Source organism: Aquila chrysaetos, chromosome 16 (assembly GCF_900496995.4).
Source record: "Aquila chrysaetos chrysaetos chromosome 16, bAquChr1.4, whole genome shotgun sequence".
Taxonomy (NCBI): Eukaryota; Metazoa; Chordata; class Aves; order Accipitriformes; family Accipitridae; genus Aquila; species Aquila chrysaetos.
In genome coordinates this window covers 18,317,841-18,340,321 of record NC_044019.1, presented here as the reverse complement: position 1 = coordinate 18,340,321, position 22,481 = coordinate 18,317,841, and the positions used below count along the sequence as shown (strand labels likewise).

At 35.6% G+C, this 22,481-nt stretch overlaps 1 protein-coding gene across 1 annotated transcript in view; it reads left to right on the top strand.

Annotated features, from left to right (window-relative positions):
• The window catches only part of IRAG1 (inositol 1,4,5-triphosphate receptor associated 1), a 126,859-nt gene that overhangs the window by 22,285 nt on the left and 82,093 nt on the right, over positions 1–22,481 (top strand). The window contains exons 4-5 of the mRNA XM_041129225.1: positions 643–756; positions 17,628–17,727. The gene's annotated coding sequence lies outside the window, so the exon portion shown is untranslated. The remainder of the gene's footprint in view (positions 1–642; positions 757–17,627; positions 17,728–22,481) is intronic.

Here is a 22,481-nt window from a genome sequence, read left to right as displayed (position 1 = left end):
ATCCAAACAACTTCAATAAATAATGGACGGAGAAGGAGAAACAGGCAGAGTGCTAACTTTTGATCGTACTTGCCCATCTATCTTCTGCAACAGAGTTCCTTATTTAATTAACAGTAGGGTACAAAGATCCTAACATTGTTGTTCCTGACATTGTAAAAATAATACTGTCCCCATCCTGAAGACCTTGCAGTCTAAACATGCTCCCTCTTGATATATTTAGTCAGTAAGAATAAGTTGAGAGAAACTGACTTAAATAATTTTACCAAGCAGATAGCTTTGCCAAGTAAAGCTATTTTAAATATTTGAAAGTATGAAGATGCATTATCAAAGGGACATAGATGACACTTACTTGCTTCAGTCTCCAGCAGACTCTTTATGAATGACTCAGTGGAGATTGCACACAAATACCTAAAGTTTATAGATGTAAGGACTTAAATATTGTTCGGTTAAGTCAACTATAATGTAACAAATAAGCCACTGAAGAACTGCTGTAAGCTAGCAAAGGTGTCATTCTAGAAGTAAAATAAGCATCTGTGCTCAGAGGGCTCAGTTTTATGTTTTAAGGAGAAAGAAGATATTTTAATAAAATATTTATAACGAAAGTAAATATTAATAAATAATATTGTTCTGCTTATACAGCAGCAAAGATATCAAAATACAACCTCTGCTCTTGGAAAAAATCAAATGAAATAAAGGATTTGTTAAAACAATGTACAAGAAAGGCAGAAAATCCAACCATTACTGAGACTGTGAAAAGTAAGAATAACTTATTTCTGCCATCTTCCCAGGCTGTGTGAACTTTAGTTTTCAAAATAAAACTAAAATCCAAGGTCAAGTGTCATCTGTATTTCATACCAGGTAAAAACATTTAGGAGAGGTATTTAAAGCAGTAGAAGGAAAACTGTAGAATAGGGTGCAAATGCGTCAAGCAGCTCAGTTGCGGCTTTCTGATAGTGAAAAAATTAGTGGTTTCCACAATGCCTGATAAAGGTCAAAATCCTTTTCAAAACAATGAGGAAAGGGAGCAGGTCTTCAGCAGGTAGAAGGCAGAAATAAGTCTTCCACAAAAGTATTACCAGATAAATATATAAATCTGTAGGACTTCAGCTATAATAAATTAAAACTATGCATCCAGTGGAATGGACAGTAGATGTTTAATTGATCTAACTGAAGCCATATTATCTTAAGGAAGCAAACAACTTCATGAATAAATTTAGAAATTACTAATGTACTGAAATGTAATAGAATACTCATCAAACTTAAATAATTTTAAATCTATATAAAGACTTTTATATAAAACTTTGCAAATAGAGGAAAAGATTCTTTAAGTGGGAATACTTTTTTCCTGTCTTAGCATGTATAAAATATTGTTGCTTCTTAACTATATAATGACGTGAGGCCTAAATTATTATGAAACCTGCTTTTTTTCAGGTGACAAACACTACAACAATTTTCCCTTGGAGATGGTTCCTTCAACCATAAGCATGCAAAAGGGTTGTCACAGATACGGCATGCTATTAGTAATAATTGTATCCCCCAAAACCTTCAAACAAAACCTATTTTTAAAGAATTCAAAGACTGTAAAATTAAGCCCTCAGGAAGTGATATTTCAAAGGCTTTTTGTGCTTAAAGCCTCTTAAGCAGATATTAACTAGTGCAGTCGCAAACTTGTGTTTGTGTGTGTGTTGTATAGTTTGTATCAGTGCCCTGAATTTTATAAACAATTACAATTAAAATACACTCTTTAGGTGACAGTATGATGCCAGTTGTCAAACATACATTTATTCTCAGTGTTTTTGGATTAGTTAGTATTATCCCTATTTAAAAAGGAGTGTGTAATTTCTGTAAGCCTTCAAAAATCTCTGATGTCTCTTGAGGCACTTGCTGGGCCTGTACCCATGCTGCTCCCAATCTTTCCTAGTCCTATCTGGCCTTGGGAACCTTCCTAAGCAATTGAATTTTTAAGTTTTGTAGGAAATAAAAGGAATAATCACATGTGACTTTATGGTTCTGGTTTTGCTTAGTTTTTCTTGCATCATGCTGAAAGAGATGATCTATTAATTGCATCTTTGTCTTCTAAAACATCTCAGCCTGACATTTTTCTCCCCTTAGCTTTCAGCTGACTTGTACAACTTTTAAAAGAAAATCTTCACTGGGGGATGTGGCACAAAAATTAAGTATTTAAATGTGTGCTTGTATTACTTTTGGATCATTGTCTTCCAAAACATGAATAAACCTGGAAAGTAAAATCAATAAAATGCAGTAGCACTTAATAACAGATTTAAAAAAAAAAAAAATCCACAAAACAACTGGTAGGGAGGTCTCATAATTCTATTCTCAGCAGGTGTGTTTTCAGAAATTATGCTTGCAGTTGTTAAAACTTTCTTCACCAAGTCTTTCAGTTTTACTTGAGTTGAAGGCAGTCTGCAATGCAAAGTTAAACGTGACCAGCTCTTGGTTTCATGCTGTAAACAAAGGGCATGTTTGTTAGCGCTTGCATATTTCATGTAGAATTTTCAAAGCCCTTACTAATGTAAAACTGTGCCCATTTTTGAAAGAAGAGATCTGGCATTAACTAATTATGCTGGTGGAAGCATAAATGTGGTGCAAAGTAAAATTCATGTAACTTACTATTTTTCTGAGTATTTTTTAGGTAAAATCAGTTTGCAACAAATATGAATGAGTTCTATGATATCTCTGTACCTTGCAAAAGCTATTTGAGCAATACAATCCAGTTTTAATTTGTGAAGCAAAGTAATACAGTACAATTTAGCAAACACTTGATTTCTGAGATAATCTTTTCATCTTACGCTCAGGTATTCAGTTTCTCCCTATCTTACAGTGAAGATTCCATGTGTATGGTATTGTTTATAGTAAATATACCCAATCCACTCACTGGCTTTTTGTCTGTGGGAAAAACCAATATATTAGCGTGTAAAATGGTTTGACTATTGGAAGAGTGCAGTAAAAGAAATAGGCAAGCCATATTGGTTCAGGTTTGTTTCAGTAAGTACTCCTTTTGCGTATAGCAAAGTTTTATCCCCCTGGGGATAGATTGCTAAGTGTCAAAACAATTTTTCACATTTTCTGAGAGAAGTCACAGTTCTGAGTTTAACAGTGAGCTCTAGATTTTGAATTGGAAAAACAGTTATTTTAATTAAAAATTGAAAACCATGTTGTCTGGAAAGTGCAAATAAGTTATTCTGAGCAAAATAGTCAGAAAGCTGAGGAAAGGGAAATAAAGATAGATGAAATAATGAAGAATTATGTAAACCAAAAAATGGAACACTGTTTGGGATGGCAAGCAATATTAGAGAAACAATTGAAGGCCAGGGTTTCTAATCATGTTTTTTTGAGCTAAACATATGAGTGATATACTCTTGTTGAGGAGAAAGGTATGTCTCTGAAGACATCTGAAGTAGAGTTAATTAGTGCATGGTAGCTGTCCCATTCCTTAGGTTTGGGTTTTTTATGTGCTGCTTATTTGGAGATATGTCTTTACTGAAGGAATACAAGATGTGGTATGGATAATGTAAACCAAAAAGCCAGGCCAGTGAGATGGGATATTTGGTATTGTAGAATTCATGCTCTTTGTTTTGGGCTTCCTACCCACTAGGCTGCACAAAGTCTATAAAGTCATCTTCTATGGTCAGCAAGGTAGGAAGACTGAAAAGCATGTGGCAGCAGCTCTCAAGGCTCAAATGCACAACAGTTGTCCCATGTTAGCTGCTAGAACTCATGAAGTATGTGCTCACCTGCAGCTAATCAGGTACTGAAACAAATTTCTACCATGTGAGGTAAAAATGCTTTGCTTAAACCTCAATGAGGTATAGCTGATATTTGATCATTCATTGAACTATATTAAGACTCATGTATAATCACTTCTTCTGGGAACTGGGGCTTTAGAAGCTTAAAATGTCATAAGATTCAATAAAACCTTTTACTAAACATGTATCTGAATAATATTCTCACATAAGAATATGGCAGGCTAAATATTGAACCAATTCTCAGATGACTGTCATTCATCTGATGCAATGTCTGTTTGATTTCCTTTTTTAGTTGCTTGCTACTTCAAAGCACTTTATTGCTCTGTTCTAAAAATTGCATTAATTTATCTGTTGCTGCCTTTTATAGTCTCAAAAGAATGTCAGACTTGCTGTGAGAAATGCAAGTACTACAAGGAGGTGATGAAGCAGTGACTTATCTCCTAAAGACTCAGCTGTATGTTCAATTTTTTTTTTAGGCTTGCTTTTGTAAGTGCTCACTACAGAACAACATCTGGAAACAACAGGCAAATGTGCGTCTGTTTCAAGTGTACACAGAGGCAATAACTGGTTGTAGTGGTTGTAGCTGTGTAGCTCTCATCAAAGTGAGGGTTTAGTAGAGTGTTGTGGTGGTAGAAGACTGTTTTTACCTCCGGGAACTACTGCTAGTAGTTTATAAATGTTTGTTTTCTCTTTCTGAGAGCCTGTTTTTTCATGAAGTACAGGGGAAAAATAGTATTTGCATCTTGAATTTGCTATTCAAGTCAAATTTATTGAATACACACTCAGCTCTAATAATAACAGAAATTGGCCTTCTTGGCAGCGTAGGTACTACCTGCAGTGTCCTGGCAGCACTCTTGTGGTGCTTCCTTTTCATCCGTTGTTCTCTTCTGAATAACAATATCACTAATATACTTATTCTGTATTACATCACTTGTTTAAGAGAACCTTGATGAAAGTTAGCTTTCAGCAAGTTTAAAATGTGATCATTGATCACTGTGACTTTAATCACTGAGTCTAACAGCTGACAGTTTTCACTGGCCTTTTCCTTGTCTTTGAAATGCTGAAGAAAAGTAATGTTTCCCAGACTGGAAGTTTATGCTCCCCTCTTGTTGAAAGTTCAACAGCAGTTGAAAAGTTCATTAAGTAATGCTTGTGCTTTTTGTATGCTGCAGGGGCTGCTGTGTAGATTCAGTTGAATCTAGTTAAAGAATTGCAATACTTAGTGCATAATCAGCATAACCTTGTCTAATACACTCATACTTAGTATGAGTTTATTAACTATGAATTCTTAACATATTAATTTTAATGCATGCTCTATTATGTATGTTAGTAATCTCTAAGAAGATAGATTTAAGACCCATCTTCTCTGCTGGACTTCGCAAATGTGCTGCCACTTTGTTCTTTTGTTCTTTGATCTATGTATATGATGGGTAGCTGCAGCCCATTTGTTGTCAGATTGGTGCAGTTTGTTTTCCATGTGAAGAATTGCTTGTACACTGCAGAACAACTGACAGTAACTTTCAAACCACCAGAGTTTCTGTAAAGAAATAAGACCAATAAAGAAAAAATTTTCTATTGAAAAGAATAAAATCTTAAGGTACTTTAGAAACTAAATTAAAAGTAGCCTTGTAAAAGTAAAAAAGGAATCCTTCAACTCCCATCTATTCCTTTTTGCTAGGCCGTTGTAGTCTCTTTAGATGAGATACCCCAGCCATTTCAAGCAATCTTTGTATTTACAGAGGTGAAATGGGGGAAGTATGAGCTATTTGTTCTGAATCTGTAGCAAAAGCTGCTCTATTTCATGATTTGTAATGAAAATATTCTTGCCCTTTTCAAATGCGAGAAGGGCGTCCTCTGTGCGGAAGCTGATAGCAATGTATTTTGTTCCTGTTGGCATGTTCTGTTTTGTCCTCTTGGGTGGTAGGGGATGTTGTGTATGTGTGTGTTTTCCTCTTTTGCTATAAGTTTGAAAAATGCTATCAGGTTTTCCTGGTCTCATGTCTTATGTTTCAGCACAGTAACTGGGCAGTAGAATGTGAGCTGGTAGTGATTGAGCATGTAATCAAATGGGGAAAAATTTTTTTGGCAAGGTAAACTGCAAGGTAAACTTTGAGAAGAAAAAGAGAATAACTGTGTGGACAGATATGGACAGACTGTTGCAAAGCTGTGTTTTGTCTGTGATTCTGTAAGAAAAACTGACACTGTGCATCTCTGTATTTGCAGGGCTATGGTTTGTACATAATTCAAAGCCAAATTTATTCATACTTAAGACCTGTTGTGTTAGGCTAGTCTCCTAACCAGGCAATATAATGAAGGGAATCTAATCTACTTCACATTGTGCACTTAAACCTATTTTAATGTGATAGTTAGGGCTGTGAAGGTAAGCTTGAAAAAGGGAATGATAAGTCAAGCTTCTTGAAAGAGGGAGTTAGTTTCTTTCTTCTTCTCCCTTCCCCATGAGATTCCCCAGGGTATTTGACTTGGCTAAAATGGGTCATTGTGGCAGTACCAGCAACCTTAGATATAAAAAGTGAGAACAGAAATTTCTTCTCCATTAATGAAGTTGCTACTTCTTAGGAAGAGAATGAGGTAGTTGTTAACAGGTTAGACTATGGGAACTGGGGGTAAGTGTGTGGTGATACGGTGCAAGGAAACATAAAGCATTCCTATAGGTTACCAGCTCTGTTGTGCCTGCTTATGAGGGTGCTATCACCATAAGGCCTGTTTCTTAACATCTCTTCTAGTGTTTCTTTCAGGACAGTGAGGTCATAGCCTGGTACCTAATGTTGAGAATTGAATCTTACAGATAATGAGTTTGAATGTAGGTATCTAGATAAAATACCTCCCTACAGTTAAATTTATGCATCCAAAAACCAAAATGCAAGATCACTTTTTTTTACTTTGTACAACACTGTCAGTTTGAGGTCTGTTTTGATCAAGAGTGATATGAAGTACATCAACAGCCATTCATTTGTATTTTGCTGCAGAGTTGCTTCTCATCTCATTTTCCTTTTCAGAGGAACAGTGTGACTGTTGGAAGTCTCCAGTTGTCAACACACAGGCCATAGCTGTTGCTCACATGACCATTGAAATAAAGTGAATCCAAAAGTTCTTTATTATTGAACTCATGTTCCATAGTTTGATTTAGCAGAAGTTCACCTTCCAAAGTGGGATTAAGCTGTGCAGTTGCAGAGGTGTGGAAGCCAAGGCTTTGACTAATGGTATTAGGAATCTAGTAAAACGTTTGAGTGAGTGTACATGATGCAGGATGTTAATGCATCAAGTGGATTATTGGTGCTGTGATTTTAATCCTTTTAGCCTTTACACATAAAATACAAAGCATGACAGGATTATTAGTGAAGTATTAATGAAATCCACCAAACTGTGTATGTCTAAAAAGTACAACATGTACAAAACAGTAAAGTTAATTTTTTTAAGTTCTCAGAAAGATAGTGCTGTGAAAGAGGCGGCTAAATGGACAATTGCAAACAAAATTAAAGGCCCTGTAGCTCAGAGACAGATAATGTCTTTCTTAACTGTGTATAGCAGACTTTTGACCATCACTTCCCAAATGAGTAAATCTTGCCTATCAAGTGGAATGATAAAAAGAGATGGATTCTAGATCTAGTCATTTTAATTATCTGGATTTGTTCCATTGAAATGTGGTTGCCAGGATATTGTTGCCTGAGTTATACAGAAGACAAATGCAGATGCTATATTCTTGCTTGTACGGAGTATAAGGATGACAACATTTTTGCAAAGTTTTCCCATTTGAGCATTTCTCATGCAGTTCAAAGATACTGTTTAATAGTCATATCTGTATACTTGAAGTGTTGCATTATCTCTGCTTCTTAACGTGAACAGAGAAGTTACTCTGTATGTGAAGAATCCATCTTAGATGAAAGAAACAAGAAAGACCTCAGCAAGGTAAGAGATTAAATTTGAGACAGATATTTTAATTTAATATCTGGGTTTATACTTGTATAAATCAACATGTTCAGATCATTAACTGAGCGTACTGTTCCACCAAATCTTGGAGTTTTGTAGACTAATACAGGATTATACAAGGGCTAAATTGAAGTAGGGTAATTCAGGCTCCTTCTTCAGCTGACTTGCCTTGCAAGGGTTTATAAAACTGTAGCCCCTGTGCACTGTAGGCTGGAGTGTGACATACTGGTACTAAGGCAGCACAAACAAGCTGGCTTAAGTACTAGCCCTGCAATGGCAGTATAAAGCTAATTAAGTTCTTGCAATGCCCAGACTCTCTTCAATATCTCACTGAGAGCTGGCTTATCTATGTTTGGCCTAGAGCATTAGGACTGTACAGGTTCAGAAGAGGACTTCTTTTTTTTAAAGTCAATTAATGACATTGAGTTTGTAGGGAAAAGAATAAAGTTACTCCTACAGGACAAACATGCAGTTATCCCATTGTAGATAAGACAACATGTGTTAAAAAGCTAATAGGCTTTAAAAAGAGCATCTTTAGTTTATTTCTTCCTTCCTTTTCTTAAATTTACGTATATAGATTATTTGAATGTAGAGCATGGGTGGGTTTCTTTAATCCTCTCTGAATGATTAAAAAGAGCATTAAATCTGTCTTCACAGTAGAAAATGTTGAACTGTCTTTCAGCATTTTGGTTTAGGGGCTACACCTTTGGATCTGATTTCAGTGATTTTATATTTTTCCTCTTCTGGCTAATAATTCTCATGTTGTTGAAGGCTTTTGGGGTTGGTTTTTTATTTATTTATTTAAATGTTTCATCAGTAAAACATTCCATAATCCTGTTTTTTAAATATGTTGACTTGTGGTCAGGATTTCTAATAACTTCAGGTCCTTTCCTGGGAACAATGTCTGCTTAACATTCCTTCTTTGCAATACTGTATCTTCATTCTGCCATGCATATGCAAACAAACCTTCCCCACTCCTTGTTCCTGTTCCTTGCAAGAGGTAAGTTTTTCTAACAGGAGAATTGTCCTAAAGTTGCTGTGATTTGGCTAAGAAGTAACATCTTATTAGCATAAGTTTTTTTTCTCATGGTCAGGCTAAAAGAAGATTTTTTTTTTTTTAAATAATATTCTTTTAACAAATTATGAAATTAAAGTGCTCATTTTATAGTTAATGTGCTTGACCTATGTTTGTATGTATAGGTATATATTTTAGCAGCACCTAAAATTCTTTCATGCAGTATCTAGAAAACAGGGGCTTTTTTTTTTTTTTTTTTTTGGAGGCTTTCTGTGGGTATTTCTCTACGTTGGTGAGGGATTTGCAGCCTCCTATGAAAGCCTGGGATTTCAAAGTGGTGTCAGGGGACTCTGTAATTTGCATCTTTAGCACACCAAAACATACTGGTCCAAGTCTGAAGCTGCAAGAAAAACGAAGAGGAATCTTGCAAATTGGACTAGAGATAGTCTCAAGAAGCAAGGTGGTAGGTGTTAAGACACATTAAGACAAACTAAATTTTTCTTCCAGGCTTCCAACTGCTGTGTTGAACTCTGTTAATCCACCTTTGAAAGAGAACAGGGTGGGAGACGATATCAAAATAAAGCTTCTAACCTTCTAAGTTAATGCTAATGATCAGAAAATGTGCCTGATTTTGAAACTTCAAAAGAAACCACAAAACAAACACAAAACCCCACCCCAAAACCAAACCAGTCGAACAAAAAAAAACCCCAAACCCATTACTTTTGGGCTTTGGGGAGAAACTATCCAACCTTATTTAAAAGAATCTCAAGCTCAAAAATCAAATGTAAATGCAAAAATATGTGCAAATTTTACTGTTGTCTGTATGAAGGGATTGCTTTTCTCCTGCTGCAAGCACACATAAGCTTTGCATTCTCTGACATTATTGCTTGACAGCTCTGATCCTTTATAAATTTCAGTCTTTCCAATCTTGTGCTTTCTTATCCCCCCCCCCCCCCCCCATCTACAGTACCATACATGCAGGTTAATTTTTCCTGTGTATTTGTATACATATGTATATAAATTGTTCACATTTCTGTCTCTGATGCAATTTGTAAATGGGTATATTTTTCCTGTCTCATGTTGGCCTCTCTCCAGCAACACTGGGACATCCATGTGCTGAAGGGTATGTTTTGTCAGTAAGCAAGTAGGGATGAGGTTTTTCATAAAACCACTTTACTGTATGGGTAGTGAAGAAATGGCAACTATCCTTTTAGCCAGCTTCTGCCCTGGAGACAGCATGGGTGACAGCTCTGAGTTCCCTGAGTGGTTCTGATTAAGTTTTGCTGAAGAAGATTCTATGCACCTGCTTTTAAGAAGCTGTTTAGCAAAAAAACTTTTAAAAAAGTACCTGTTGTACCACATCTTAATTTAAAAGAACAGTGTTGATGACAAAATGTTAGAATACTTCCTCTTAAGAACACAGCATATGAAATCTAGTGGATTATAGGTTGATATAGCTAAGTAGAGGGACAGAACATGAAAACTCTAAGTAAATTCTTAGAATTTATTTGTCTGCAGGTGGGTGGAGACCCAGTCACCCATTACATAACAAAATCTACCTGTCATAGCATGTGTTACCAAAATGTACAAGCAAATTGAGGTGTACACAAAAGGCAGGGCAATATTACCGTACTAAAAAGGGACATGAGGTGGTCTCTGGTAACCAGACCTGATATAGAAGAATTATATTTTGTCCAAAGGCATCTTTAGACTTCTGACCGAAGTGTTTAAAAAGTGGGTAATAAAATGGCAAGTAATAGTTAAGTTACTCTTAGAGAGAAAATAATCCTAAGTTTGTTTTCAGGAAATCCTGGAACTTTTCAAGTAGCACTCCTATTTTATCAAACTTTCTTCTGTTTATGTGGCAATGTTCTGATAAGTGAGTCATTTTGTTTTTCTGTAGTGCAGGTGTAGTTTGGTTTTAATCATGCTGAAACTTACCTCTTTTACATTCTTGGAAAAGCTGAGAAATAAACTGGAATTCACTGTATGTCTTAGCAAACAATAGATACTTGGCTTATTGCTTATAAGGCTTTAAACACATGATCTGCTCTCAAATTGTGCCACAAATGTGGTCATACTCTTCTTGTTCAGGCTTTTGTTAGACTTCTGGACTGAGCCCACAGGACTTGCATGAAGTAAGCTTCCAAGGATTTTGGTATGCACTGACATGCTTTCCTCCTTTGGCTCTGGCATTTTTCCTCTGCTGCTGCTTCACAGTAGTAGGAGTCTAAGTCCCAGGTGTTTTGGAAACATCCTGAATGTTTGGGTTTCTGTCTTGTTTGAGGGCAAGTGATTAACTGACGGATTCCTCACATTACTCCATAGATACGTTGTCTAAGTGCTATAGTTCAACTCTTCCAAAAATGATAGAAGCAATACAAGAAAATAGCAGTTTTGAGAGAGTCCTCAAACAACATGAAGCTTTATTTAATGGCATGAAAAATACCCAATTTCAACAACAACAAAAAATAATCTTCCTTTGCCTTTGTCTTTTCTCATCTGCCTGAAACAATCTCGGGGATGAAAGATGTCCAGGATCTCTGTCATCATTATTGTCTTCTAAACCATGAAGTTTGTCCAACTTACTACCCTTTATCCTGACTAGGTTTTTGCTACTTACCTTGCCTGTTTCTTATTGTCTTTCCTTTTCTGAGCTTTGTGAAGATTATGCCAGTCTATTCTTTGTTTCTGTGGACTTAGTGCTTGACTTCTTCCCAAGAGACTCTTTTTTTTTTTTTTTTTTTTTTGTTTGTTTGTTTGGTTTGTTTTGTTTAAGGAAGGGTGAATCCCAAACCCCATCCCTGAGAAGGATAAAAGTAGTAGCTCTTTCAAACTCTAGCCAATATCCTTAACATTTTACTTTATCAGTCAGAGCAGTGGAGAAATTTCAGCCTTTTTCATTGTTCCCAGCTTGGTGAATATATGCTCTACTAGCAGAAATTTGTTCTATGGATACAGCAATCTTCATAGTGATAATATTGTATGATCTATTATTCCTCATTGATACATATAACAGTTCCCCAAATAATTACATATGTTCCATTGACTTCCACTTAATCTGCATGTATACACATGGTCTCTGGTAAATAAAGTAGCAGAAAAGCTTAAAAAGACTTTCTAAGAAGCCTTTTTTGCTTGTCATTAATTAATTACCTTTTTTCCAATCCATGATGCAAGAACAATTGCACATCACTCCAGTTGGATTCCTATTGGTAAGAAGGCTTATTGCCACAAATCAAAGGTATCTTAATAGAATTTTATATGTAAAATTCAAATCACTAAGGTGACTTCTGCATACTTTTTGTTGCCCCCTCCTGATGACAGGTGGTTTAACAGTTTAATCACCAAACCACTTGTGTAAACATGTCTGTTGCCTCTTCTATTTGATGGTGAGCTGCTTTCTCCCGGGTAGTAGCGGCAGGCTTTGTATACATAGTTTAAAATAAAAAGTATGGGAGGGATAGGTTGGTCATGTAGTGATAGAATGGATTATGATTGGTATAGATTATTAGTTATGGTCACTCTACTCAGTTTAAACTGGATGCCAAATTCAGATTTGAGAGGAATTTTCTCCAGAGTGTACAGATAAGAACCTGTTGTTCAGTTGTTGTACTTAAGTTTTATTGTTTTGACAGGGGAAAAGCTGCTAGGTGTGTTTACAGTTTTTTGTTTGTTTCAGTCAGTGGTGGTGGTGGTTGTGATTGCTTTTCCCTTTCCTTCTAAATCTAGGGTGACAATGTGTAACTGCAGAAAAGCAGAGCCTGGGCAGGGGCTGAATTCCAGCTCCTCCTATTTTTCTTTTACCTATATAATAGAGTTGTAACTGGCTATTTTGTTTTTCATTTCAGAACATAGAAGATACATATTTTTTTTGTTCCAGATTTGAATGAATCCCTATGAAATTCAAGCTGAACAAATTCTACTGATGTTTCTACAGAAGTCTAATGTAGTTTTAGACTCTATTTATATAGCTATATCTAGCTCTACCTAATGTATCCTTAGCAAAGGAAAAGGATGGAGTTATGCAGAGTGTTGACTTAGCTATACATATTTTCTGATTTCTGTAGCTTGTAAAGTTGTATGGTATTTGTACATGCTCATTTAAGACTTCACTTATTATTTTTTTAAGATGGCAAGCTGATAATATGAGATTTTACATCTTAACTTTTTATATGTATAACTGCCTGATAACAAATAATTGTGCATATTCTCTTCTGTAGCTGAAATAGCTTGTCTGCACTTCACTGTCCTATTGACTGAATTTCTCCCAATTCATGCTGTTCTTTCTCAATTGTTTGCCTTTTACTGAAGGTTTTCAGAGCTTATTTCAGTTGGATATATACTCAGTCACTATAAGAAACCACGTGTAAAAAGAGAAATCTGAGTTAAAGGATTTTTTTTTTTTTTTTTTTACATATTTTGGGCTACAAAATTTTGTCAAAATAGAAATACATTTTAATCAATTGGGAAAAACATATTTGCCAGGTACAGCATTCCATTTTTCTTCTGCAAAGTAGAACAGCGATAGCCGTGTAAACAAATACCAATACACATTTTGATGTGAGAGTTTGAGGAGTTGATAAGAAAATACAAGAATCTAGCATAGATTCAAGCACACAAAGACTAGCAGCCTTGCTGGTTTTTAAGAGACTAAAACTGGAGAAGAAACAAATAAGTCTAAGAAATGTAAATGTAAAGAACATATAAGTCTTTGAATAAACCAGAATGAGCATAGTAGGTTTTTCTGAAGAGGCATCAAAGCAGGATAGAAAGCAAGTTTTAAAAAGTTTAGCAGAAGGTATTAGCCAGCTGTGCATTTCCCCAAAGAGGGATCAAATAGTAGAGTGTACAAAACAGCACTTTGAAGCCCAGTATTTTAATGTGCTATTTCAGCATGCTTTTTGTTGTTGTCCTCTAGACCAAACTTTTGCCTTACGGAAATCAGTAGTTCAGGTCTATAAAAAGCAGCTGTCCCTATGGTCTAAAAGGTAGATGGGTAAAACATGATCTTTAGCGTGCTTTTCTTCACTGAAGCCCTGTTTTGTTGGGAGGGAAAAAAATTTTTGTGCCTAATAATACCTTTGACTTAATTGTCTCTTACTCTTTTAAAACTGATAATTGCTTCCTGTCAAAACTGCAACGGCATGATTTTCCAAGAGGACTAAGATTTCAAAAGAAGAGATTGTTAACTTAGCGGCTATTTTTAACAAAAAATCAGCAGGTTATATTTACCTCTGTGCATTAGTTGCCTGGTTTTTTTCTCAGTAAGAAATTAGGACTGTGAATTGATTGCAAATCAGGTAAACAAAGGGTTTGGGGCTTGCTTTATTTTCCTTTTTCTAGTTCATTATTTACTACCTTTCCTTACAAATGCATCTGAAAATATTGAAGGATATACTATACTTTCTTTATGGGCTACTAAACTTAATTGTTTAAAGTGGCTTTTATAGATGAACATATTTTTATGTAAAAGCCTTTGGTATGTGGTATTTCATGCTTGTAACAGTGTAAAAAGTATTTTACATACATTTTTAAAGACATAGTTGTCCATATAAGTAATCATATGCAAATTGCAGTCTGTAGCTGCATAAATGTAGGTTGTATTGCTTGCATATTTTAATGACATTAATTAAAAAAAACAAGGGGGGATTGTGATACCAAGACAGTGTCATCATACTATTAAAGCAATTTTAAAAATACTGCAATGCAGAAACTTTCAGTTTGTGGCATAACTAATATCTGGCATAACTGATTCTGGTATGAAATACTACCATGCAGGTTCTGAGGATGAGGACAAGAACGAGGGTTATTTTATTGTATTTATATTGAGGAATCATTTTTCTTGGTGTCTTGAGCAAGTTCCTTTATCCTGCGCCGTTAAATACTTTCTGGTATTAACAAAACTATTCAAAAGAAATACGGGTTTCAATGCACAAAGAGGGATGAAGATTGTCAAGTAGGGTATTCTCCTTGAGGAAATAACTATTTTTCAAACTCTGTATTGTTTCAAAAGACAAATGTCGTCTTAACTTACAATTGAGGGGGAAAAAAATGTATGTCAAGTAAGTGAAGTTTTAAGTAATTTGCATAGCCTGCAGCAACAGCTCAGAGAAGGGTGAATTGTATTTAAATCTCAGGCTACCTGGAATGCTCTAATTCTATAGCTATATAATTTGTCTCTCTCGATGTCATACAACTTGGCACTTTTGTTGTGGAATTGGCTACTTTACAACTGATACCCCTCCTGGGTTTATTTCTCTGCCCGCAGCTGCCTTTTATTCTCCAACTCTTCCCACAAAGAACATGTAATTGAATTATATTGTACAGTAGCCAGACTTCAGAGGGAAGGGAAACCAGAAATGCTTTGCAGCTTGCAGTCAGGGAGGAAGGGCAGTCATAACCTTCGTTTGACAAGCTGCTTTTGAGAATGCTGCAGGCACCTAGGGGAAGTACATGGCTTTTCTGGAAGAAAGACACAGCACCTAAAATGCTGTGAAACCATGTGATTAACTCAAACAGTGGGAGCATCTCCAGGGAAAAGGAATGCTGATAGTAATTTTTCCTAACTGAAGCAATCCTCTGCAAATAAAACTAATGCTGTCAGTCAAGAGAGAATGATGAAGCAATACTTAATAGTTTTCTTCCTTCCCCTGGTAAAAGCGATGCAGCTTGTTCTAGAGAAAACATTAATCTGTCAAAGCCTACGCCACCATCATCTCCATCACTGTGTGGAGGATTGGAGCATGTTTTCGGCCATGCTGTGTTTGTATCCCTTATAGTGCACTGTTCAGGGGATCTGAGCACATGCTTGTGTTGAATCCCATTCAGGGTGGAAGAAAGGGGCTTTAGATGCCAAGCTGCTGCCAGCTGTTCTTGTCCTTCTGGTGAAAGGCCAGATGTTCTGATTAACATCTGTGGGATAGGAGGTAAAAAGTGGAGTGGCTTTCAACCTGCCCCATTTGACCTATTCCATAAAAATAGAAAAGCTGTTTCCACTCTGTTCCAACCCTGCTGGAGGGAAAAGGAGGTAATGTGTGCTTGCTGCCAGCCTGGGACCTGCATGAGTACTGTGCACCTATTAATACTGGTATCTTATGCTACAACACCCACTTCAAAGCATGGTACTATGACACTCCCAGATGCAACACCCATCTTTAATTTATATACATGGGTATACATGTTGGCACACTTGTATATCATACTGGCAATTGTTTTTTCTTACTAAATTTTACTACAATGGCAGCATCAGAATATAAAATGGCTGGACTCAAGGCTAATTAATACGCTTAACATTTAGTTTAACTCTCTCAGTTCCAAAATCAATATATCTCATTGAAGTGACTGGATTCTCACATATCCACTATTATTTATATGTTCTCTTTCTTCAGGTAGGTGTCTCTAAATAACATTGGAGTTGTTTTGGTTTTGTCTTGGATTTCTGGGTTGGTTTTGGGTTTTTTTCTGTTATGGGACAGTAAGTGAAAGAAAGGTCTGAAGCAGTTGTGGATGGAGGTTGTATGTTTCAAATAAAGCAGAAACTATCTCAAAAAAACAGAATCACTTGCTCTAGTGATTAAAACACAACACTGATGAATGTTTCATTGCCTTATTGCAGCATGACATAAGCCAACTCTGAATATGCATTTTCTAGTAAAAGCGCGTCAGTCTGTTGTGAAAGTTCAGTATCTCATAAGGTGACATTGATTTTTATATGTATATATTTAAATATAGGTTAGGGTATCTGCTTATCAGACTTTTTGTGTTGATTTTCTTTATACAAGACTGCTGTTAGAGGTTTAACATTTCTTTTAAAAGGATAAACATTTATTTTTTATAATTCTCTGAATGATGAATATGTCTATGAAAAATAGAAAATCTTGCTCATAACTGAAACAAAAAAAACTGATTTTGCTGGTGGTTTTGAACAAAAACACTTGTGTCTTTTAGAACTAGGACGTTCCCCTTGAGGAGAATCCTAGGAAGAGAACATACAGAAAAATAGATCACCTGGTTGCCCATTAAGAAACACCCACCAGGAAACTATGATCAGACTGAAGTATGGGAAGAAATTTAGAGAAGGGGGTATTAGGTTTTAGATTTGAGGTGAAAAAGATACAATCTAGATCAGAGGGAAGGATAAAAAGGGGAGTGGAAAGGAGCAGGCAGCAAAAAGATATTTTAGAGTCTCATGTTGATACTGGTATATCTTTGCAACAAGTCATAAAACTGTGGTTTAGGCAGCTCTGGAGGCATGACAGAAACGCAGTGTGCTTTAAGTGTGATCTGGCAAAAATTCTCACTGGAAATACATCCTTTTGAATATTGGCAAAGTATGAGGCACCAGTCCTATGCCCAACAGCTACTTCTATGTGAAGCTAGGAAAAAGTAGAATAAATTATTCTCTTAATCCCAGCTTTCTGCTTGCAGTGCTTCTTTGAGGTATATAAACATTTAGCTATGTACCTATACATATGGTGATACTGGATATGCACAATCAATAATGTTGTATTCTGAAACTGCCAAAATCTTAGCATGCGCTTAGTAGAAAAGTGTTATTTGAAACTTAAAAAAAAAAAAAAAAAAGGATAATTCCAAAGGGACAGGCAAAATCCCCTTTCTGTGAAATATCAAGTAACTTATTTAAAATTTTCCAAAAATGTTCTTACATATATTCAGCATATGTAACAAATTTTACCTCTTGTTGGGGAAACAGTTGAACCATGGTGGCTGAAAATCAGTGTTTTGAAGCCAATCACTTTAACACAAATTATCACAATTTTGTCATATCTCAAATAACTGAAACTGCGAAACTGCAGTGTTACAATGGAAAGTGATAGACAATTTTATCTAGAGACATTCCTATGGATTTGTCCTTTTTGCTTGCTTTTTTTAAGCGCACCGCATTAAACTTCTCTAAAGAGAAGTACAAAGACACAAACCATCCAATGAACCCTGCAACAGTCTGGCAGCAGCAATCATCCAATCAACAAAAATGTGAGTTAAAGCTTTTCTCTAGCATTCTAGTGGTAGAGGTGGAATAAGTTTTCTATCCTTATTTTTTTTCACAAGCTGCTTGGAACTTTTAGAATAAATGATGCAGAGTAAAATTCCAGCACTGAAAACAAGTATTAACCAAAATCAGTCTCTGGTCAGGGTTTGTACTTATTTCTACTTTCTGCTGTAGGAACCGAGATCACTTACTGTGTGCCTGATAAAAGCTTCCCACATTACTTCCTGATAAGTTTATTTTTACCATGTGGTAAATGTACTCTTCACCCTGCAACTAATTCTTAAAACTTAGGGCTGTTAGGGCTGTTAATTAAGTCTGCAAGCATTGTGGCTCAATATGGATAGGATATATGCTGATATCAAATTTCACATGTGATTAAGAATTATTATTTAGGATTAATTCAGCAAGGGAATGTCAGTTTAAAGCCTAAAAAATATCTGTCTTGCATCCTTTTCCTAAGAAAAAGCAAAGTCATGCTTTTCTTTGTATGGGTTAAAGTATCGTATTGCAATATTTTAATTTCCCTTTTCTTAGGCTGGAATATGATAGGAAGATGAAACTTCAATATGAATACTGAATTCAGGAAGACATATGACTTTACTATTTTGGCCTAGATTAGTGTGCAGTACTAGTCTCCTTCACTTGTACTTTAGAGTAGAGTAGTATGCTATTATATGTACATACATCCATGTGGAAGGAGAAGCCTGTCATCCTTCGGATTTTTTTTCTCTTAATTCTTCACTTCTGCTTAACTTCTCACAGACAAGGTAAGATGGAATTTAGTTACAGTGAGTATTAATGCCTTCAGGTTTCTAAAAAGATCCAGAAAAGTCATTGCAAAACTTCATCCCTCCTCTTTTCCTGGAATCTTGCTGTTGTAGACCCCTTTTCAACACCTCACCACGCCCCCTCTTACTCCCCCAAATCAAAACAGAAAATGAGCTCTGATGGGAGGTGTTGTCTATGGATAATTACTCACCCAATGGCCGTGATTGTGTCAAGTCTTCTGGAATATTTTCTTTGACTGAAAAACTTTTTTCTTTTCTCCTTTTTTTTAATATCAAAAGTATGAGTGCAATTTTTCTTCATTTTGGATCATCTTCCCAAAAGATTTTTCCATAGAACACAGGACAATTATTTAACAATGTATTAAACACATCACTTGTACACAAGCTAAGGTTTCAATTACTATTAGCAGAAATTAATGCTGAACCTCAGAAAACAGTTCATTAGTCTAAATGAAATGCGTCGATGGCCTTGGAAGAATCTGTGTATGCTAAAATGTATTAGATGTATTTAGCTTCTTGGCAGGCTAGATTTTAAGGGCATGGAAACAGAATCTCTTGCCCACAAAGGTTTAAATTTCTGATACTGTTTTGCTTTCCCTCTAAACTATTATAAATGTCTTAATATGGCACTTTTATTGGAACTTCACTTTTAAAACCACTTTCTTAAAGGGAGGAGGAAAAAAAAAGACAAGACATGAATATGGGAAATGAAAATATAATGGTTTCTGTAAATGCTTTGTGTAACCTTTGTGCAGAAGGACTTGGCCATTTAAGCTTTGTTTGTCAGTTTGGATCATTTTATTGATTATCTGGCAATGAATGCTAGTAAGCAGATTGACATTTTGTTTCTTGGACTCTGTTTCTCATATGGAGGTTATTAGCTGGCTATTTTGAGACTGAAAAAAATGTTAGCTTTATAAATAAAAAGACTAGTTATGGCTTAATTAGTAGGTTTTTTGCAAGCACTTCAAGTACTTCTTTCTAAGGTCTCAAATCTTTCCACATAACATGGAGTAGTTTACAGGATCATCTGTATGATCTCAAAGCAAACCTTATTTACATTGTTGTCAATGTAAATGTTTTCTTTAAGATGACTGGGCTCTATCATATGTCTCATCTTGTTCTGCAGGCTCTTATTTTATTCTGCAATTACATATTCTTTTAACTTAACATTTCTGATTCATATGAAGTGATTTTCTTTTGTTGTAAAAAGCTGGAAGCAAAACTTCTGTCTTTCGGAAGACTCTTCTAGAAAAGTTGCTGCATAAACATTATTAAAAGTACCATAAAGTTTTGTTACACTTTTGCATAAATAATCTAGCATAGCTGCTCAGCTGACTGGCAGAGTGAATGTTGACTAATACGAGCCTGTTGAACCAGCATACATTTTAGTTCAAGTATTCTAGATTCTAGTTGGGATTCAGTATTCAGCAGAGTGAGTGAGTCCCAGATGTGGAGAGTTTATTGCATGTTTTGCCTTGTATATTTTTTCTGTAATGTATTTACTTATCAGACCTGTTCTTGTTTTGATTTTTTTTTTTCTCCTGTCTGGATAAAGCTGGCAAGTAAGATTGCCACACAGTGTTAAGAGTTGCATGCATAAATGAGATCTGTGTAACGGATGCCAGCATGTGAGATAAGATGACTTAACTTTGTGTGCGCTATAGCAGTAGCAACATACAAGCCAGAAAACCCACAGAAAGCACAGATCTGATGCAAGATTAAATATTTAAATTAGCAAAAAATTCTGTGCAAGAAAACAAAGGTACATAGGAAAACTTGGGCATAAACTTGAACTTGATTAACTAGCTTTTCCATACAGTTGAGGAGAAATAAGATGATGAGGATGGCTAATATGATTGATTCGGTAAACAAAATTGTCTGCTCATTGGCATTTGTGAAGTGGACTTGAGATTGACAGATATGCATTCTAGATAGGTAGGACAAAAGTCTTAACTGATAAAAATACTTTGGGAATTTTTTAAAATGAAATATGAAAAATCATGTCATAGAACTCCAGTTTTAAATGCAAATATTATCACTTCTGCTGCAATTTTTTAGCCTGCCTGATTAATAGTCTTTATACTTTAGTCACTCAATAAAGAATAGAGCATATAATCATGTCTTGGCACTTATATTTTGTCAGCTATTACATGCTTCTTTTTATCACATGGATGGCAATTCATGTATGGGCAGAAAGGGTAATGAGCAACATTTTTAATACAATGTAATTTAAAGTCCTGAAGCATAAAGTCTTCAAAAGAATATGGGAATTCTTTTATATAATTCTTTTCTAGGCATTACTTTATACATATGGTGGAGAATTTATGACTTTATTCTGAGCCCATCAAAAGCTCAAATGAAAACACCTACAACTATTTCTACCCAAATAAGCCTTCTGAGTTAAAGTTCTTATCTCCCAGACTACCCAATTAAAGCCAAAACTAGAAAAAAAAGTGTAGCAAGATCGCTTGTCTGCTGTTGCTCAAACAAAGTTTGCACTTGAAAATGGTTGGGCCCCCAAAATGAAGTTCCTGCATGAAATCTTACCTATGCTTCAGCCCTAAAGGCAGAACTCTCAATTATTTCAGTATGACCAGGTTTCTAGTGCTTGTGTTCATCTCTTCAAAGGCACAAGTAAAAATCTTTAAACTTAGGGAGCCCAACTCATGAAACTTAGTGTTGATACGTACTGCACTACTTCTTTCATAAGTCACAGAGCTATGAAAATCAAGAAAACAGGAAGTTAACTGGTAGAGGCACATACATCCCACTGCCAAGGCATATGTATCCCCCAGAGAACTACAACTAGCTACTCTAAAATACTTCAGAATATTCATAAAAGAATAATTTTATGCTATTCCTGGGGAATATACTACTGTAATACTGACAAAATAAATATTTTGGGTGGAGTTTGCTGCTACTGTATGTGGCCAGCCATCTGTATTAGAATGTTTTAAAAGAAGCTGGTATCACCAGATCTTAAACAAAAACAAAGCAAACAAACAAAAAAGCCCTATGAAAAATGTTTCTTATATGGTACGTGTTATATGCCTTTTTAATACAATTTTAACGATCTAGTTAAAATAATTAATTTTTAGATGCTAAGATTCCCTTATTCAAAAACTTAGGTTTTAGCTATCAAGTTTCACCTGCATTTGGCCCAAGATCATTCATTTTAAACAAATCTGTGCATAAAGCACCTGCCAAAGCATTGAGCATGCTATAGCATACAAAAACGTACAAGCAGTTTCAGGAGCTGAAGATTGATGATTTTTCATTTTTCCCTTCTTGTGAGTACCTTCAGGATCCTTCTGTGTCCCCTAAATACTAGCTAAACAGCAGGGGTCATGATTGTGTGGTGCAAGTGGATGGACCAAACAAAAGAGAACCAAAACTCTGTTGCTATAGGTTTTTCCCATAGCAGGGGCAGTAGCTTAAATCTTCTTTACAAACTACTGACTTCATGGAGTTTCTAAGAACTTGAAAATATTGAGACATCCATTACTTTTACAAACTTTGGCTAAATTTGGCCAACAGTGGTTATAGGATGCTAGATCAATGAACAAGCAATTTAATCAAAAAGTTTTATTTCCCAGAGGATGGTAGTGGTAAAAGGCAGTAAGCAACTTGTTCTTGCCCCAACTGGGTTCAAAGTAGTTGTTGCTATGAAAGGGATGCACGCAGATTTAAGAGAAACACAACTTCTGTTGCAGACAAATGAAACATTTGACACTTGTGGCCTAGAAATTCTGAGAAAATAAAACTGAAAAATAATGAATTACAGAAGCTAGTAAGACCTGTATTTGCAGATAACTAGATGGAAGACTGTAACCATGCTGACCCACAAGAGAATATTTCAGTACTTGAGTTTGTGGGTAATAAAATAGTAATTCAAGAAGATGAAAGAAGGTATGTTAAAATGTCTTGTTGAAGACCCAGTAATGGTG